The sequence below is a fragment of the Euprymna scolopes genome, chromosome 34 (assembly GCF_053919585.1).
Source record: "Euprymna scolopes isolate OS-2025 chromosome 34, ASM5391958v1, whole genome shotgun sequence".
Lineage (NCBI taxonomy): Eukaryota > Metazoa > Mollusca > Cephalopoda > Sepiida > Sepiolidae > Euprymna > Euprymna scolopes.
Genome location: NC_136515.1, coordinates 900,617 through 923,035, shown reverse-complemented (window position 1 = coordinate 923,035; position 22,419 = coordinate 900,617).

Sequence of the window (22,419 nt, the reverse complement as noted above, 5' to 3'; positions counted from 1 at the left end):
ATTGACAAAGTTTCAAAAACTGGCAGATTGTAGACTTCTCAGTACCCTGGGACAGGAATGTGAGAGAAAAGGAGAATGAGAAGTGGAGCAATTATGCTCCATTGGCCTTGGAGATAAGACGTATACACGGGGTTAAAACACAAATAATCCTGGTCGTAGTTGGTACGCTAGGAGTAGTACCAAGTCGTCTGGAAGGACAATTGAAAAAACTACAAATCCCCGATATTTTAGGAGGCCTTCAAACCTCTGCAATCATAGGTACCGCCAACATCCTTAGAAAAACCCTTGATCTTTGAAGCTCCTGGTTTGAAGCTGGGATTAAGGGAAATTCTCTGGAAATGAATCTCATTCCTTTCCAGAGAGACTTTCATAAACGAAATCAGAATTATTATTATTATTATTTGCATTTTGTTTTTTATTTTGTTTTTTACAGCAAAGCAAATCAATTTAATACCCCACCAAATTTTTATAATTAAAATAAAACTTTAACTTCATTCATACAGAGAAGGCACAGAATAGTTACCAAAGCACATTCCCTCCCCATGTTAAAATGTTTTTCTAAATAGTAACATTATTATTTAGAAATTCGATTGTAACGATGGAGGGGGCATTGTTAAATATTTTGTCCTTTGTAGTAGTAATTCTTCTAAGGCACTCACCTCCAAAAGACAGAAAGTCTGCTCTGTTTGTTATCAACACACAGGGGCTGGGAGAAGAAGAAGAAGAAGAAGAAGAAGAAGAAGAAGAAGAAGAAGAAGAAGAAGAAGAAGAAGCGGTAGACGTGGTTGGTTTTATGGGAAAGAGAGTGAGACTAGCCGCGAGAATTCCCGAGATTTGAGAGTAATAAAAGACCAAACTCAGATGGATAGGCGCCTGTGCTTTTGCTCAAGCAGAGAAGTTCTGGCTCGAAGTGAGAAAGTGAAGCCGAAGGACCCAGCAGATTTGAAGCTATTCAGCTTATAAATTGCAGGCAAAATGATACTGTGTAGGGCCGGATTCATCCTCAGCCTATGCAGGAAAGGCTCCAACGCAAGCATATAGAGCATCGGTGATAATGGACAATCCTTACGAATGGATCATAATAACTGAATGGCATCGATCTCCTTCCATTCACTTCTACCAACACCGCGGGATTGGCATAAAGGAGGTGAACCCATGAGCAAAACTGCAGGCCAAAACCAAGTAACAATGGTCCACCCTATCGAAGGCTTTGGACTGATCTAAATTATTCAGCACGGCTTCAGTGTTGACTTTTTCTATGATCAAGCGAATTGAATGCAGATTAACCTAAATTTTCTTGTCTTTTTGTAGTAGTAATTCCTCTAATGCACTCACCTCCAAAAGACAGAAAGTCTGTTCTAATTGCTGCCAATATACAGGGGCTGAGAGAAGAAGAAGAAGAAGAAGAAGAAGAAGAAGAAGAAGAAGAAGAAAAAGAAGAAGGAAGCGATAGGCGTGGTTGGTTTATGGGAAAGAGGGCAAGACTAACCGCGAGAATTCCCAAGATTTCAGAGGAATAAAAGACTGAACTCGGACGGATATGCGACTGTGCTTTTGCTCAAGCAGAAAAAACGGTGAGAGGAGAGGAAAGTCCCTTCCTAAAGAAAGTTCCAGCTCAAAGTAAGAAAGAAAGTGAGGCTAGAGGACCAGTTTTCAAGCTATTTCGGCTTATAAATGGCAGGCAAAGCATTTGATATTTGTTTTTTCCCTGAATTTCATGGCATCTCACCTGATCACACAGTGTCCGAATGGTTGGAACAGATGGAACTGGTGTGTGAAATATGTGGGGTTGACAATGTTTAGCGTGTTTTACCACTCAGGCTAAGAGGTAGTGTGCTGTCTGTATACCAGAGATTAACTCATGACCAAAGGGTGGATTTGAAGCAAGTAAAACGAGCCCTCTTCGTGGCTTTTGCGCTAGATTTGATAAAGACTACATCCATTTGCAGTGCATGTTCCTTCACCAGTTTCATTATTGTATCAAGACGCCGTCGGATGAGCGTCTCACTTGTAGCTTTAGTCCATACTCTGACTCTGCCGGTAAGGGTATTCGGGACCCATTTATGAACACATGCAGAATCAGTGAATAAGTGCAAGATGGTCATTTTTCAGGTTGCTGAAAAATAGTTCGACCATACTACCGTTTCAGAAATTACCTCACGCCAAATACAATCCTCTACCTGTATAAAAGCCAGATACGTACTAAGATAGAGAACTACTATCATATCAAAAGGAGGGGTGCTTGGATTATAACGTTATCTGGAAATCAACACACGTCGTGTCCAGTTTCAGTCGCAAAGAAAACCAAACCAAAGAATAGGAAATAACTCTAACTCACTTGTTCTTTGTAGCAACAACATTTATTTTCTCTCTTTAGCGTTGTGACGTTCCTCGCGTGATCGTCTTCTCGAGCGTTCTTCATGCCTCATGCGTGATCACGAACATTATCCACATCTCTCTCATGATCATTCTCTTTCTCTGTTTTTCTCTATTTTTCTTTCTTGGTGACGTCATTTCACATGCATATACATACGTGCGACATTACAGGAGCACTTTTCCTCCTGTCTTAACAAAGTCTAAAATCGACTTCGTAATCTAGTAAGAGAGATATTTTCTTCTCTTCCTTACAGCCTCCTTTCACACAAAAGAGTTATCCATAGTTTCTTTCTACAGTGTGGCTATATTCATGATAGGTGATCGACTGAGCTCTAATCACCGATATCACTGTAAAACACTCACAACAAGAACTCGTCTAGCTACAAACTTTTATTTCTTTCTGTCTTTTTACCAACAACTAATCAAAACGTCTATGAACAAAGTTTCTTTCCTAGAACAACCCAATCTATGAAATTTAACACGAGTCTGCTTCCCAACTGACTACAGCATGGGCGCCTTCGAGTATAACCATAGAGCTGTCTTCTTGCATAATTAATTCATGTTATGTAATCTTATGTCCATATCATCCATTGTTTCCTGTCATCTTGTTGGGGCGATCATCTGTGGCTAGCGAAGAGCAATGCCTCGGGTGCATAATATGTGAAAATTAAAAAAATATAATAATTCTGTGGTAGTTAACTGGACCACTTTTTGGAGGGAGGTCCGTTTTCATGTCGCGTTTTTCGCACGTCACGTACGCATATCAAACTAAGACTGTTTAAAAAGCTTATATTGCAATGTCATAACGTTATAAGCATAATTCGGCGTCCAAAATGAAATTGCTTGAACTCGTTTCTGCGCAACTGGTTCGGCGCATGTACTCGCATGAATTAGTAAAAAAAATAACAAAAATAAATAAAAATAAATAAAACATTCTAAGCCAATCAGATGCACCTTTCTTAACTTATAAAATTTGACGTTTTGACCCAACCTGAAATCCATAAAAAGACAATTGAGCCAAAATCCAGAACAGAGCTTTCCTCAGCCCCCCCATCCCTTTGTTGGGCTTAACTCACACATACACAGTCATAAGCATACACATACGGGCATTAACGAATACACATACACACAACGCATTAACTTTTCTCATTATCATCTGCTTATCAAAAACAAATGTATAAACTTATTCATTTTAATCCTCCTAACATTTCTCACTGAACTTTAGTTCTATAACGAAGACAAATGCAATTTGTATAATTGAGTAGGAAGTTTTAATTATGATTTTCAGACACGTGAATAATTCACGGACCTTAAATTTCTCCCTGAACTCTTTTTCTACAAACAAATGCACTCGCTTGAATTAGTAAAAAAAAAGAATAAAAATAAAAATAAAACATAGAAAAAAATTAAAAAAATATTTTAAGCCAATCAGACGCATTTCCCTGAAGTTATCAAATTTGTCATTTTGATCCACACTGAATTTATAAAAAGACAACGTGAAAAAACTCCACATTTTTTAGGTGTGCTCTTGAATAATTAATATCTGTTATGTAATCTTCTGCCCATATCACCTATCGCTTCCTATCATCTTTTAGAGGCGATCATCTTTAGCTAGCGAAGTTTAGTCTTTGGCTTCCAAAATGAAAATGCTTAAACACGTTTCTGCGCAACTGGTTTGACGCATGTATTCGCATGAATTAGTACAAAAACAAACAAAAAACATTTTAAGCCAATCGGACGCATTTTTCGTTTTGATCCAACATGAAATGTATAAAAAGCCAGATTTTCCTTCAATGAAGAGTTGAGCCAAAATTATGACAAATTCAGTTTACCCTTCGGCGTCTAAAAAATGAAAATGTTTTAACTCGTTTCTGCACATGAATTAATAAAAAACAAATAATTACATTTTGGACGAATTAGATGATTTTCTGAATTTATTCAAAATGACCTTTTGGTCTCATTATTTTGTTTTTTTGTTTATCGTTGGTGTTTTGTAACGGGAGAAGTGTCTTTTGGATGAGCCGATTTCAGAGAAATATTTTCATTGAAAAAGTTTTTTTTATGTTTGTAATTAAACTATCATGAATGCCCGGCGTTGCCCGGGTCGACATGAAGTTCCGTTTGGACACGGCTGCTATACTAAGAATATTGAACAGTTTTTCATCATTATATGTCAAGTCCATCGTTACCCCCACGACAATTTCAAAAATAAAAGAGCGTATAAAAACATGAAAGTGTAATGCCCTACCCCCTAACAAAAAAGAAAAAACAATCTCCTTACTAGATATTTCGGCAGAAGGGATACGAAGAGAAGTAGCTATTTTCCGGATATTGAGCACTTCTTGTTGCTTGTGCGTTAGAATAAATAAATAAAAATAAACGAATCAAAACAAATTTTCTTTCAATCAAAATACCAGGGAGTGTCCGTGCGGCTGCAAAAAAAAAAAAAAAAAAAAAAAAATTAACCGCAGCGACCGGGCTCAAACATGAAACGCGAAAGGAGGGAAGAAGACAAAAAGTTACATTTGTTCACACAACCACGTATGCTTATAACGTTATGACATTGCAATATAAGCTTTTTGAACAGTCTTAGGTTGATATGCGTGCGTGACGTGCGAAAAACGCGACATGAAAACGGACCTCCCTCCAAAAAGTGGTCCAGTTAACTACCACAGAATTATTATATTTTTTTAATTTTCACATATTATGCACCCGAGGCATTGCTCTTTCCGATGGTACCAGTTTCGATCCGGTCGAATGCGGACGACAGAAGTTTTTAGCAGACATACAAACAAACACACACAAACACACAGACGACTTTTCTTTATATAATAGACTTGCGGGGGGTACTCGCCGTTGCCAGGGTATGGAGAGATGGTGCAGTAAGGAACCTCGGTAGGCATCCTGGGTGGAGTGAAGTGTTAAAAAAGTGGCGGGATGCCCGGGTGTGTAGAGGTGGGGGGGGGAGAGAATTAAAACAACAGTGCCAGCCTGGGTTGAGAGAGGTGTAAAAAAAGTGGTAATAGGCAAAGAGGTTTGAACCCGCAACACGAAGGAGGAAAAGAAGGCAAAAAAAAAACCAAACAAACTAACGTCTTAGCTAATGCGTTCATCACGAAACTGGACGTCGCGAGCGTTGGAATTAAGGGTAGTTAATCGAAAGGAAACGATGACTTGCAAAAATGTCGACGAAAAACCGACCTTCCTTGTAGAAAACTACCCAGTTGGGAGTAAAGGAATTAATGTTTTTGGCCGATTTTTTTTATATTACTCGGCTGAGAGACTAAACTTTAAAATGATACCAATGTTGTCACGTTCCGACGCATCTGTCGGAAGTGTTTGCGAGATATACAAACATACATACATACATATATACATACATACATACATACATACATACATACATACGTACATACAGACAGACAGACAGACAGACAGACAGGTCAGATTTATATCATAGAAGATGTGAGAAAAAGAGAAACATGTTATACGACAAACACAATCAAAATGAAGAATTCAGAGACATAAATAATAATAATAAAAAGATATATAAATATAGATTAATATATGTTTAAAATATTATAAATGATAAAATATTATATTAAAATATTATAATGGCATATGTTTCTCAGAATTGTCTGATCTGTTCCTTGTTTCTTTTGTCCCAGCCCATTTAGCTCGTTGGTAATGCAATCTTCATCAAGTCGTTGTTTTAATAACCCATTGTAATACAGCTTCCTATTCCAGTAGCTTCTTTCTAATAACTGCAAGGTTGTAGAACTCTCTTCCTGCTCGCTGTTTTTCTTCTACCTGTAACCTCTGTCTTTTTAAGACTAAGGTCAATAGGCATCTATTGTCTTTACAATAATCACTTTTCATTTTTGTTAGTTTTTTTTGCATCAAGTGGATGAAGCGATTTCCATAAAAACAGAAGTTTATATAAACGTAACGGGACTCTCATCAATGGAGAGGAAAGTTCTAATATTCTGGACTTCACGGTGTGAAAATGTGATAAAATTATTGTACGTATCACACAGGAGTTCTTCGCTCAACAGGTTGATGTATCGTTATTTTGGCGAGAAGACAAAGAGAAAAAAAGCAAAACAAAACAACCAGAAGCGACACTCGCTGCGAGAGCGACAAAGGAAAAAATAATGACACAAGCCGTTCTTTGATCTTTCAGATATTTATATTTTAACTAATGTCGTAGTTCAGGTCGCTGAAGCAATCAACAATAGATAACAAGAAAGAAAAACAGTCAATAGCAAAAAAAAAAACAAAACAAAAAAACAAAAATAACAAAAGATTGCACGCTTAATAACGGCTTTGTTAATTTCTCTTCCGTGCGTTCTTTTTTCTTCTTTTTTTTTCTCTTCAGACGGAGGGGGAGGGGGTATTCGCTCTTATACGTTATTTTGAAATCGGGGTTTCATTTCTTCTTTTTTCACTTCTTTTTCTGTTTTTTTTTTATCGATCAACTAACAGGAAGTTAGAAAGATAGATCTTCCGGTTTATTGTTGCTATTCCGAAGTTTATAGCAGTAAGGTAAAAAAGTTTCCCTGTTCTATGTAAACACTTAGACGCACCTACTATTTATAAAATTAAATACAAGAATTAATATTTGATTAAAAGTTAATACATTTCTACTTCACAGGATTTTTTTCCCTTGTTTATAATTAAATTATATAATTGAAATTCTGTTTAGATCCGCTGTATTACTTCCGGTATTCAATCCATCGTTCATTACGGTTAATTAAATAATGAAATGTAATATTTTTATGTTAAAAATAGTATTTTAACTTCTGTTTAAGTTCTTATTACTAGTTATTTTTTTTTTAAATAATTTAAATATTATAAAGTATGTTCCTTTTCCTAGGTATAACATTATTTGTTTTGATTTACTGCTACTCGACCATGCGCTTCCAAAAAATTACAAACTTCCGGTGTAATGTCACTCTATGACATCTAATGGCAGCCGAACAAACAAAAACCGTTCCCCTATTTCTATGTAAACATTTAAAGCCACCTATAAAGGGATGTATTATGAATTACATTTAAATATTCATTTAAATATAGACTCCTTTATAATTAAAAATAAATTAATAAAATGCAACACTCAAGAAGAACACCAATAAATAGCAATCAACTCGCACACGGCATTTATATACAAGGTATTCGAAAAGTCTTGGACACATTTCAAGTCTTCATATCTGCTTAACTATGGATGATACTAAGATGAAAGTGGTGCCATTTTAAAGCTAAATGCATTAAGTTTTTTTTTTAATTAATTAATTAATTAATTTATTACTATTTTTTTAATTTCTTTTCAAATCCAGTAATAACGTTCACTCAACCAAAAAAAAAAAAAAAAGAAGCGTTTTGTGTGATTGAAGTTGCAAAAACTGTGCCATTTTAAAGCTAAATGCATTAAGTTTTTTTTTTAATTAATTAATTAATTAATTAATTATTTTTTAAAAATTTCTTTTCAAATCCAGTAATAACGTTCACTCAGCCCAAAAAAAAAAAAAAAAAAGAAGCGTTTTGTGTGATTGAAGTTGCAAAAACTGAATCATGGACACTTGTTCAACGTACATTTCACAAAACATTTGAAAAACAGCCACCACAAAAGACGTCCATAAAGTAAATTCATGGCAGATGGGTGTTTATGGGTGTTTATGCTTAGCTAAGAGGACGAGATGCCCCTGGTACGCATTTGGCAAGAATTGGACTATCAGCTTGATGTGTGTCGTGTGATTAATGGTACTCCCATTGAACATCTTTGAACATTCCATGAAAAACCGGAGATTACAAGCTTTCTTAATGTACCAGATGCGTTTTTATATTTTTAATAGTTTGAGATGATATTCAATATCAAAATGTTCACAAGGCGTTTGGAACACCATGTATTTGAAAAGAAAAAAAAAAAAATAATCCCCCCCAAAAAATAAAATCCAAAAATAAATAAAATACATAAATAAAAATTTTTTTTAAAAATAAATAAATAAAATAAAAGAAATTTCTTTTGAATTTTTTTTATTCAAAAAAAAATTTTTTAATCAAAAAACAAAAAAATTTTTAAATCAAAAAACAAAAAAAAAATTTCTAAATAAAAAACAAAAAAAATTTTTAAATCAAAAAACAAAAAAAATTTTTAAATCAAAAAACAAATTTTTTTTTTAAATCAATCAGAAAAAAATTTTTTTGAATAAAAAACAAAAAAAAATTTTAAATCAAAAACAAAAAAAATTTTTAAATCAAAAAACAAAAATTTTTTTTAAATCAATCAGAAAAAATTTTTTTTAAATAAAAAAAAACTTTATAAATCAATGAATGTTCAAAAACTGAATCATGGACACTTATTCACCGTTCATTTTACAAAAAAAAACATCCACCAGAAAAGAAGTCCATAGCTAAGAGAACAGGATCCCCCTCAACTTCAGAAGATGTGGTTGACCAACACAATGCTGGTACGCATTTGGCAAGAGTTTGACTATCAGCTTGTTGTGCGTCGTGTCATTAATGGTGCTCCCATTGAACATCTTTGAAGATTACAAGCTTTCTGAATGTACCAGATGCGTTTTTATATTTTTAATAGTTTGAGATGATATTCAATGTCAAAATGTTCACAAGGCTTTTGGGACACAATGTATTTGAACAAAAATAAATAAATAAATAAATAAATAAAAATACATAAAAAATAAATAAAAAATAAATAAAAATAAATAAAACAGAAAAATAAAAAAAATCTAAATGCAAGGTATTTTTTTTTTACATGGAGGTCACCAATCATCAAGGCCCAGAAGCCACTCGGGGATAAGGGTTATTGTGTGTACAGTAATCAATGGGATAGTATCGTAGTAATAGTTAGAATTGGAGATTTGATAAAGTGTCATTACTTAAGGGGGGGCGGTCCATCAGGAATTTGTTTGTGTTGGACTTGAAGACATCCAAGTTGAAGTCGGTGGGGGACAGGCAAGCGGCAGAGAGTTCTACAGGCGTGCAGTTCTAAGAAAGAAATATTTGGTATTCCGAAAGTTTTGGACACATTTCAAGTCCTCATATTTGCTTAACTATGAATGCTAGTAAGATGAAAGTGTTGCCATTTTAAAGCTAAATGCATTAAGTTTTTTTGTAATTTTGCTATTAATGTTTTTTTTTTTTTATTTCTTTTCAGATCCTTATACTTAATAGTTCTCGAGATATTCAATGTCAAAATGTGGCCAAGACTTTTGGAACACCCCTTTTTAAATTATTAAAAATAAAAATATATTAAAAATAGTTTTATTTAACACAGTAATTTCTTTTATTAGTGGTGTGGAGTATTAACTCTGTCTTATCTGGTAATCTGTTACGAAATTAAGAAGGTTGATATTCCTCAACATGGAATTAAAATCTATTATATTTTTTTTATTAAAGCAGGCTTAGAAACGTTTTGATGTAAACAGCTACGTATAAATCCATATGTATGGATAAAAAAGAAAGGTTTAAAGAAAGTAATTCATCGCTATTTGCGTAAATAGAAATCTCTTGATAAGGTATTTATCCATTGGCGGGAGTCACTTTAGCATACGTATTTCCTGGTACATAATTTTTACATCTTGCGATAGAGTTAGGAGGACTGGTTTCTTACTAAACTGATTTTATTTTTCCCGCGTACTATATGTATAAACGAAATTACAACGCTCTCAGCCTGTTTACTGTACCCACGTGCGAAAAGACAAAAAATAGTTCCCGCAGAATTTACATGACTTTGGGACGAAGCAGGCATCTGTTTGCGTGGGCGAACCGGTGTTCTTTTAGATCTAGCGTCTATTTTAAAAATTTAAATAATTTCAATTGAGTTATTTCCCTTTGAATGCATATAGCGAACCTGTTTTTTGAATAACGAATTGCTACACATTTGTTGTTTAGAATTGATTAGATTAAGGTAGTGTGTATTTTATTCAAACTTAATGCATATCTATTTCTAATGCTTTGTCACTGTGCTTACTTATTGTGCGAGCCTTTTCTAGTCCCGCACAAAACACACATTCACATTTCAAGCTATGTCATATACATACGCACACGCAAACATACGCGCCCACGTCCACACACATACATATATTCACGTTCGCGTACATACACTCACATTCACGTGTATATACACACACGCTAACGCACACATATGTACTCACACACGCGCACACGAACGCACACATGGACGACGTCACTTCCGATTTCTAAGGAAATATACACATGCGCAAATGACCACCGGAAACGAGTATAAAACAAAGAGCAACAAGCGGCTCCTTCTTTTAGAACCAACTTTCGACCAGAGAGGTTGGGTTAACCAGCCGCCTCCCGAAAGGGAGGCGCACGCTCGTGCGCGTTCACGCCCAGTTACTACTATGTATGGGGCACGAGCTAACAGACCGTATGTACACATTCCTACTCTTTCTCTTTCTCTATCTACTACTGGTCCCTGAGAACACCACTGCGTAGCTGACTACTAACTGATGTCAACTCTCCATTCTTTGTCTTTGTCTACACGCTGGACTATCATTCTCATTTTCATTACAACACTCATTTCTCTTCCCACGCGCGAACAAACGATAGTAACCCGAACTTGAGATGAACACACATTTCCTACTCTTTCTACAACACCAGCCCCGGAACGAACATTGGTTACACACGCGCGGACATGAACACATGTTACAACTAAAACATTCTTTCAACAGTAAATAAACGACGTTTATCTTATCCATCAATTGAGTCTTTGTTTCCTTCAATTCCATTCGTTTCATTATTTTCTTGTAGCGAGCTTACATCATCCTTACATCATCAACGCTCTGATCCCCTAACCCTAACCCTAACCCTAACCACTCCATATCTGTGCCTAAATCGAAACGCGGATTCCATGAACAAAGCTTCTTTCTTAGAACTGCACGCCTGTGGAACTCTGTTCCGTCTGCCTGCTTCCCTCCGGACTACAACTTGGTTGTATTCAAGTCCAATGTTAACAAATTCCTAATGAACCGCCCCTTAAGTAAACATTTCAGCAAATCTCCTCACTAACGTAATGTACTTGCAATAACCCTTATCCCTGAGTGGCTTCCGGGCCTTGATAAGTGGTGATCACTGTGTAAAAAAAAAAAAAAAAAAAAAGCTAGGGTATTATATCCTGGTCCGTTACATTATATGCTTTCATATTAATGTATGTCAGAAATTAAACTCCTTTTTCATATCAGATGAGTTCCTTCTGGTGTTCTATCCAACAATTCATTACGGTTAGATTAGAATATGTAATATTTTAATGTTCGAAACTATATTTTAATTTCTATTTCAGTTCTAATAACTAATCATTTATTTTAAATATTTTTTAAAAATATAACATTTCATTATTTTCTACATTAATTTTATTTAATGGTAGTATTCATTAAGAGGATGTTACGTGAATAAAAATAAATACAAAAATACAAAAGTTTTCGTCTGCATCAGATAAGAGTCCGCATTGCACATCCACCAAACCGGCGTAGTATAAGAGCGAGTCAGAACACCCAGACAGTATGCTTAGAAATGAGTGAACACTGTGCATTGACTTTCAAACAGGCATACAAAGATCCGTTCGCGATAAAAGAAAGAAAATACTACACACAGATACGCATGCGCAAAGCCTATCCACAAAAAATAAAACAAAATGGCGAATGTTTTGCAAAAAAAAGAAAATCGTAAAAAGTCAATACGAGAAAGTACTTGATTAATGTGGTCAAATATCTTAATCATTTACCTACAATAAATTGCCCCCCCCTTTTACTACGCCACTAAATAGTTCGTTTTTTTTTTCAATTTTCTTATTTTTGTTCTAGCTGTGGATGAAGTATCCTAAAGAATGCTCATACATTCCAACCGAGACATCTTTTAAAGATTCTAACAATCCCTTAAAAGTGAAATTGTTTGTATCTTTCTTGTACTTGGTTAACCGGGTATATTCGTCGGGTAGTTCTTGAAATTCTTTTTCATGAGTCCAGTTGCTCCTAATTACTGGAATGCTGAAGATCTTCCCAAGCTTACAGTTTCTTTTCATCTCATACATAAGACTTCGGTATTTCGTTTTCTTTTCCCTTTCAGTTCTGTTTAACCCATCATCATGGTGGACGCTAACTTTTACTAAAGTTGTTTTTATTTGTTTCATTTTACTTCAGTTGAAGTTCTCAGAAATCAAGGGCCCCCTTCCTGGTGACAAACCTTGATCTCCATATGAGATGCATAGATATTCGAATATTCTATTAAAGTTTTTTTTTTTTTATCTCTCAAACGTTGCGTTATTAAAGAAGTTAGGAATATTAATTTTCCTCTCATTTATTAACCAGTAAACTACGTCTCTCTTTCTTTTGGTCTCTTCCTTTTATCGGATTCCAGGACGAGAATTCATCTAATCTGGTGGAGTAGTAAACTTGGTGTTGTTATTATAGACAACATCGCTAGAAGAAGATGCACTAATTCTTGTATAAGTCAGTGTAAGGTATTGTAAAATGTTTTTGACTCCTAATGGGGGTATGAGACGAATTGATTCGCCAATCCTTTTTATAACCAACGGCTTTGCTAAACAACCAATGAAAACGTCCCAAAATTATTATAAAAATTGTCGAACTTTGGATTCAATCAGTTGTCCGTTTACTACGCCACGGACCGCATTTGATTCTTAGCCGCCATCTTGGTTACTGATCTGAACTACGCCGCCATCTTTGTTCAACACAATGTCTCAAAACTTAACAGGTATCCTTACCGAGGAGGTCTTATTTGGGTTTCGAATACTGCGCTATTTCGTTAGAGTTTACTCGTTGAAGAAAGTATCCTCATGCCATGTTTTCCTAACAAACGCCTGTAGAGAGAGATCCATAAGGCTGCGTATAGTAGGCGTTCAGGTTCTCTGCAGTAGGCATTAAAGTTCTTAGTTTCATGTGGATGGTGCCATACCAAATCAATCAAGCTAGAACGAAATAATGCATGTTGTAGAATAACTATAATATGGTTGCTCATGTAGCAACGAAACGGTCTGTCAAATATTTGCATTTTGAAAGGCGACTAAAAGATATGTTTACCAGTGTGCTAGACAACAAACACCGCCCATTTCTCCTCTTTCATCTTCTTTACTCGCCGTGTCGTTATCTCTTACATTGGCGGCTGCCGAGGGGGACGTGCACGGGTTCACAAGTACAGGGTGGAATGATAAAATTATCGCCACAGAGAAGACATTATTCCATTTCCGTTTGATGAAAACCGGTTTTCGTTTTTTTGTTACAGACCATCTACCAATTGGCAAGTTGTGTACAAATCCCAAGAGCGATAGGAGCCTTCTATCATGTTTGAAAGTGACACAATGTTCAACGAGTGAGATCAGAGATGTGCCACTGTACAACTCATGCTCTCTACCGATTCAAGTTATGACAACAGGACCATTGACAGCACCCTGAAAATGCATTGTTGGATTTCTACGAGTAACAGGGGCGTGCCCAGGGTGATGAAAACAACATTTCCGGCCTTGGTTATGGTCTTTGGTGTGGTTTTAAGTGAGGGTCACACCCTGCCAACTCACATTTCCGAAGTTGGCTTGAAACTTAACACCAAAGTGTACCTGGATGTACTTAAGAATCAGGTGACCGTTAGCACACCCCGAGTGTGGCAGCAGGACTCTGCGCCAGCTCACAATTCCAAAAAGACACAGACTTGGTTTCAGAAGGAGTGCTACGACTTTGTACTCTTCTCTCATTTGATATCTCCCTTCTCCACTGACCTGGACCCGCTGGACTACTTCGTTTGGTCATACATCGAGTCACCAACATGACCACTAACAACACCAACGCCAGCTTGATCGCCGCCATCCGCCGAGTATTCGCCGAGCTCCTGCCAGCGTTTGTCGACATCTACTACTAACCGTGCAGATGATGACTGGCATGGAACTTCCCTATATCCGAAGGGATGCTCAAGTGAGTATTCAAAAAAAGAAACAGGAAGCTGACAGAAAACATCACTTATCTGACCGTGAACAACCAAGAGGGAGATCGAAATTAAAAAGCAGTTTCATAATAATTGAGTGTGGCTTTAGTTTGCAGAAATTGTTTGTGAAGGAATTGTTTGTGAAGGAATTGTTCAAAGGAATTGTTTGTGAAGGAATTGTTTGCGTAGGAATTGGTTATGAAGGAATTGTTTGCGGAGGAATTGTTTGCGGAGGAATTGGTTATGAAGGAATTGTTTGCGGAAGAATTGTTTGCGGAGAAATTGGTTATGAAGGAATTGTTTGCGAAGGAATTGTTTGCTAAGGAATTGTTTGTGAAGGAATTGTTTGCGAAGGAATTGTTTGTGAAGGAATTGTTTTGTGAAGGAATTGTCTTTCAAGGAATTATTTGTGAAGGAATTGTCTGTGAAGGAATTGTTTGCGGAGGCATTGTTTTGTGAAGGAATTGTCTTTCAAGGAATTATTTGCGAAGGAATTGTTTGCGAAGGAATTGTTTGTGAAGGAATTGTTTGTGAAGGAATTGTTTGTGAAGGAATTGTCTTTCAAGGAATTGTTTGTGAAGGAATTGTTTGTGAAGGAATTGTTTATGAAGGAATTGTTTGTGAAGGAATTGTTTCTGAAGAAATTGTTTCTGAAGGAATTGTCTTTCAAGGAATTGTTTGTGAAGGAATTGTCTGTGAAGGAATTGTTTGCGGAGGAATTGTTTTGTGAAGGAATTGTTTCTGAAGAAATTGTTTCTGAAGGAATTGTCTTTCAAGGAATTGTTTGTGAAGGAATTGTCTGTGAAGGAATTGTTTGCGGAGGAATTGTTTTGTGAAGGAATTGTTTGCGGATGAATTGTTTGCGAAGGAATTGTTTGTGAAGGAATTGTTTGTGAAGGAATTGTTTGTGATGGAATTGTTTGCGAAGGAATGGTTTGTGAAGGAATTGTTTGTGAAAGAATTGTTTGTGAAGGAATTGTTTGTGAAGGAATTGTTTGCGAAGGAATTGTCTTTCAAGGAATTGTTTGTGAAGGAATTGTCTTTCAAGGAATTGTTTGTGAAGGAATTGTCTTTCAAGGAATTGTTTGTGAAGGAATTGTTTTTCTGAAGGAATTGTTTGCGAAGGAATTGTTTTTTTGAAGGAATTGTTTTTGAAGGAATTGTTTTTCTGAAGGAATTGTTTGTGAAGGAATTGTTTTTGAAGGAATTGTTTTTCTGAAGGAATTGTTTGCGAAGGAATTGCTTTGTGAAGTAATTGTTTGTGAAGGAATTGTCTTTCAAGGAATTGTTTGCGAAGGAATTGTTTTGTGAAGGAATCGTTTGTGACGGAATTGTCTTTCAAGGAATTGTTTGCGAATGAATTGTTTGTGAAGGAATTGTTTGTGAAGGAATTGTCTTTCAAGAAATTGTTTGTGAAGGAATTGTTTTGTGAAGGAATTGTTTGTGAAGAAATTGTTTGTGAAGGAATTGTTTGCGAAGGAATTGTTTGCGGAGGAATTTTTTGCGGAGGAATCGTTTGCGGAAGGAGTTTTTGCGGAGGAATTGTTTGCGAAGGAATTGTTTGTGAAGTCCAACGTGAAGTTCAATGTGAACAGCTGTTGATTGCCTTTTGTTCGACACACGACCGTAGATTTCTCAGAAACTACCAGTTCTCTACTTTCTCCAACTCAATGCGTCCTCTGATCAACTCGTTATAACTTTTCTTTGCTCCGATTATTACAATCTTACATTGATTTCTTAAAATTAAAATACTTAAATTCAACACTATTTCACGCGGTTAATGGTAGCCGAATTGATTAGGTCTTCACTAATCAAGCCAGAGATGTCTCGTGTTGCGTGGTTCGAATCGTTCGACTGGTATTAATTCTGACACCCCGCACTGAAGATTCCCAAAAGGATAAAGCACTAGTGTCTGTAGATATTTAATTATCATAGTAAAAAGTAATTATGACAGCCCCCTTAAGAAATTCGTTTCTTATCATTGAGCACTTTCAGTTGAATTAAAGTCGGTCAATTTAGCTCTTATGCATAGATCCTCGTATAACGATTAGATCACTGTCTGACTGACGTAAATGAACATTTAAAATTAAAATGTTTAAATTCAACGTTATTTCACGCGGTTAATGGTAGCCGAATTGATTAGCTCTTCGCTAATCGAGCCAGAGATTTCTCGTGTTGCGGGGTTCGAATCGTTTGACTGGTATTAATCGTGACACCCTGCACTGAAGATTCATGAAAAAATGAAACACTAGTGTCTGTAGGTATTTAATTATTATAGTAATATATATATATATATATATATATATAAATGGACTATCATAAAAAAGTTAAGTCTTATACTCCAGGCCCTAAATCATTTTGCCTCTGCACAACCGAAGCTATAACTATAATTACTTCCCCTCAAAGTAACAATATAATAAATTCTAAAAACGAACTGGTCTCTTTCTGTAAACATAAGTCCAAATTTAATTATGGTAATTTTGAAATTACATAACTATTACTTCAACTTTTCAGATATATATAATTTTTCTTTAACATTATCGTTTTTTCTACATACTTTCTTAATACTTTAACTTAATAATCCTTTATTTTAATTCTTTATTTCTTCTTTGTTTGGCCGTTTTTTTTTAAATCCGTTTTGGTGTTTAAATATTCCTATCTATCAAATATATCAATCTACCTACACTTTCATATCCTGTATATATTTACTTACAATTACTTATATTTTACTATATGCATTTACTTACATACTTACTTGCTTTATCCGGAATTTGCAGATACCGGCCATACTCTCCCCTTTATTTTTTTAGTGTCTTTTAATAACTTCTGCTGATAATTTCTTAAGTAATAACCTGTACCCTTCAGTTGACCTCTTTTTTTGCCCTATATTTTTGGCGCCTTTTAACGTCGTCTTGTCTGGGTCATTTTGACATTTGCTTTTCTATTTTATATTTAATTCTATCACCATTCAATCTTTTTTCTTTTTTCTCTTCTACTTCTTCACTCATTTTTTCTCTCTTCTTCTTCACTCATTTTTCTCTCTTCTTCTTCATCCATTTTTCTTAATTACGCCTTACCTCGGCAGCCGAGTCTAACGCATATCTTATTTTTCTTTTAATAATATTATTGGAATTCTTTCCCCTTTTCCTTGTACCTATTTGTGAATTATTCCATGGATTTCGGCCTTTTGGATTATTTTGGACCATCATCCAATTACGCGATTTCCTTGGATTTTACTTATGCGAATAGAAATTTAACTAACTTTCTTGGATTACTTTTTTGGATTTTTCCGTCATTGGATACTTTACCTTTCACCTGACTATCCATTCACGTTAAATCACATTTTTCTTCACCCTATTCCCCCTGCTTCACTTTTTGTTATCAAGTAAGATCTTTGACTTACTTGCAGTTTCATCAAATACTTTTGCATGTAAAATCAGATCCCGCATTTTGCTAATTCCTACCCTCTGATGAGAAGGAAAGTATTTCTTCAAAACTCTGCGAATTAAGGACTATCCACTTATTTTGTGCTTCCTTTTTCAAATTAAATATGCTTTTAACTCTTTTTCAATGTGTTTTTAACATGTTTTATTAACTACTTGTTCTTATATACATATACATATATATATATATAGATATATATACGTATCTATCTATCTATCTATCTATCTATCTATCTATATATATATATATATATATAGAGAGAGAGAGAGAGAGAGAGAGAGAGATAGTAATACATAGTAAATAGAAAATGCACATATAATAATAATATGTATTAATAGTAGTAGTAGTAGTAGTAGTAGTAGTAATAATAATAATAATAATAATAATAATAATATGTAGTAATAAATGTTGATGCATAATGATAAATAATAAGAATGTACATCTAAAAACAAAAATAGATTTAAGGCTTCCAAAATCCATACTAGAATTACCCTCAATTGTGAGTTACACTCTTCTAAAGGTTGCTAGTTCAAACCTCAGTGCGGGCGACACTCAAGATACAATTTTGAATTACGTAGAACATGCTATGGATTTAATGAACGGCTCCATTCGAAACTCCATGCAAATCATCAAGTTCGGCAGAAAGATTCTCGAGTTCGCCAAATTACCCCGGAAAAGGTCAGAGGTTACATCGACGGAAACGTTTTAAAAATAACACTCCAAATGAGAACAGTCGTCCGAATAACCCAAACAATATGAATAGTCAATCCTCATCTCAAAAATTCAGAAATATAAGAACCTATCTCTGACAAGGTATGTATTTTTCCCTCTTTCTTGCAAGTCCATCTGTATCACTTCTTCCCGTGTTTTCTTGTCCTTTCCCTGACAACAGACTCTGCTACCTAAACTGTGCTATATCAACTAAACGAAGCGCTTTCATTGTTTCTTTCTTCATCACATTCGATTTTACATCAAACCAATCTATCTCTGACCAGGTCTGTATCCATCCCTCTTTCTCTCGAATCTATCCTTATTTTTTCTTCTCATGTTTTCCTTGGTCTTCCTCTTCTAAAAATGGCGGTGTGAAATTCTGCTGGAAAATGAGACAATCAACACACCTTCTAATTTTTTCAAATCCAAATAATACGAATTATCAATATTCATCAAAGAATTCGGATTAATTATATCTTAAATTATATATTATATCTGTGTGTATGTTTGTATGTCTAGCAAATTAAGAAAAAAAAAACGAAAAAAAAAAACGAATCATAATCAAGTTGGTAGCATAATTGACTTTCAAACTAAGCTATCTCTGCCAGGCCTTTATTTTTCTCTCTTTCTCTCAAGTCCATCCGTATCACTTCCTCTCACGTTTTTCTTAGTCTTTCCCTGATCCTGCTACGGCAACTGTGCTACATCAACTAAAACAAGCACTCGCATCTTTTCTATTTTGATCATATTTGATTTTATGATATATTCCAGCTGATAGCACCCAAGTCACACACACACACACACACACACACACACACACACACACACACACACACACACACACACACACACACACACACACACACACACACACACATATATATATAATTATTTACTATAATAATTATTAAATACCTGCAGACTCTAGTGTTTTATCCTTTCGGGAATCATCAGTGCAGAGTGCAATGATTAACACAGGTCGATAGACTCGAACCCAGCAACAGAAGCCATGTCTTGCTTCATTAGCATTCGGCTACTGTTATATATATATATATATATATATATATATATATATATATATATATGATGAAAATAATGGAAATAGTATTCCGACAAAATAGAGAAATAAAAAGGAACAAACCGTATTATGTGTTCATCAACGTTTCTTCTTTATTTCGAGACTTCCTCTGGATGAATCAGATTAAGAAACAAAAAAATACCAGTACAAAATATTTGAAAATGTTTCACGTGCACAGTGTGATGCAATAATGCAATAAGCTGTAACACACTAAACAAACAAGAAATTCCTATCGTACAAACCACATCACTAACCATAAGACATATATTAAAAACTACGAAACATCTCCAAAACAAACCAGTTTTCAATGGAGGTATATACACTATTCCTTGCCAAAATTGCTATCATAAATACGTTGGTGAAACCCAGCGTAAATTGGAAAAAAAGCTCAGTGAACATAAAAGAGATATAAAAATAGCAATTCTTTAAGTGCATTATTCTCTCATTCATTGCAACATAATCACACCTTTGACTTTAAACAAGCAAAAGTAGTTAAATTTATTTCAAATAAACCGCGCCGGAGACTTCTTGAATCTGCGCTTATCGCAAATTCAAGCACAATTAAACAACGTGCAGGTTTCTATAACATAGCGCCATTAATAAGTAAACTTTTATTAAAAGAACATTATTTAACTGTAGACACAGATTAACCTACTCACACCATTCAAACACCCCCTGTAAAAACACTCATTTCATTTCTGTTACAAACCTATATTTGAATTTCAACAGATATATCTTTTTTCCAGTAAGAATATTGACTGCGTTCATATTTTTAAAATTACATTAACGACTATATGACGTCACTAAGATTTCCCTCTCTTTAACAGCGCCAACCCTCCCCCCTCCTTTTTGAATTTCCAACATCTTTTTCCGTTTTTCTGAAATAGAACTGCATCACACTGTGCACGTGAAACATTTTCAAATATTTTGTACTGGTATTTTTTGTTTCTTAATCTCATTCATCCAGAGGAAGTCTCGAAATAAAGACGAAACGTTGATGAACACATAATACGGTTTGTTCCTTTTTATTTCTCTCTCTCTCTCTCTCTCTCTCTCTCTCTCTATATATATATATATATATATATATATATAGTTTTGATCTCAATACTATATATTAGGTTCAATATAATAATCGATAGAAAATTGTCTCTGTAATAATAGATACGTAATCTGCACGAATTAAAATATCATATTTAAGCGTATCTTACGAGCGGGCAGCGCATTGCGATGTGCTAGTAAATTAGGAAAGTTCGTTGGCGGCCACTTTTCTTCGAATTGTATGGACAATGTCAATGCTCGTATGTCCGGGGGAAAAAGGTAGGAGCGTGGAGAGAGAACGCCTTTCTACTTTGATGCCAGGAAACTCTCTGGGACTGGGCTGCTGTTAACATCATATGGTTACGAAACTAGTCTTTCGTGGGTCAGATGTAATTAAAGCACCCTAGAGGTTGTTTGATTCTCATGTGACCAAATCACTTCGCAGGGATTGTTCTCCGTCAGTAGAAATAAATGTTAATATTTACAATCACTACAGTTCTAATCCCCATTTTTTACAACCTGTTTATTAGTCTAATGTTTAGTAGAAATGGATATAAATATACAGCAAAAGACTGCTGGCAGATGAAGCAGCCCAAATATGGCAACAATACTCCATGCATGGGTGAATTTTAGAGGTACAAGATACTCTCAGATGCGAGTAATCTTCCTTATCATATTTGGTTTAACATCCCTTTTACATGCTGACTTTTATAAAACTGATTTTCAAACTTGCCTCGACGTAATTGAATAAATTAGATCCAACATGATTCGAATTCGCTTCACCTGATCCCATAATCCGTAACGGTATCAATTACACTCAACACGCACCACCTAAAATACTTGTTAATCATCTATCTGATCGCATCGATAATAGGATAAAAGATTTACAATAATTTATATTAACTGAAATAATAAAAATGGGATTATCGAATCAAAACTAGGGATTATCTAAATCCGTACTTTTGTCGAGATTGTCACATGTTGTCGGTGACTTACGTACGTACGACAGTACATGCATTGTTTGATTCGTGTTTGACAAGACGATGACAATCCTAACCCTAACTCTAACCCAAACCCTAACCCCTTCGTGACACTGGTGTTGGGAGAAAAGAAAGCGGTTATAAAATTGAAAGGAAATTTAATGCAATATTTAGTGATGGGACGATTCCGATATTTTCCCTGATTCCGATATAATTACAGATTCTGTTCCAAATTCCCAATTATGATATTTTGGGGGCGGTGCCCCTACAGATTCTGGCGATGGACTATTCCTGACGTCATTTCCGGTAAGCAGGTCTTGCTTTCCAGTCAGTCTGGAACCAAGTCCAAGAGGGAAAGAGTTGTAACATTACTTGCCATTCAGTTGGGTGAAGTTCCCACTCAACTAACATATATGTCTGTATTTCTGTTAATATTTTATTCACTTTACTATTTCCGAGTTTCCCGTTATTCTTTTAAACATTTAAATATAATTACCGAATTCTTTTAAACTACAATATAATTACCGAATTCTTTTAAACAACAAATATAATTACCGAATCTGATTCCGATTCTTTTTAAATCTATCTATCTATCTATCTATCTATCTATCTATCTATCTATCTATCTATCTATCTATCTATACTATACTATACTATACTATACTATTATATAAAAGCAGGGCTCTACAGGCAAATTTGTCTTTAGTTGACCTTTGACAACTAAAGATTTTCATTTACTAGCCAAATAGAAAAGTTACTAGCCAAATGCACGTGATTTTTGGAATATGACATCTTCGTTCTGGGACGAGTACATAC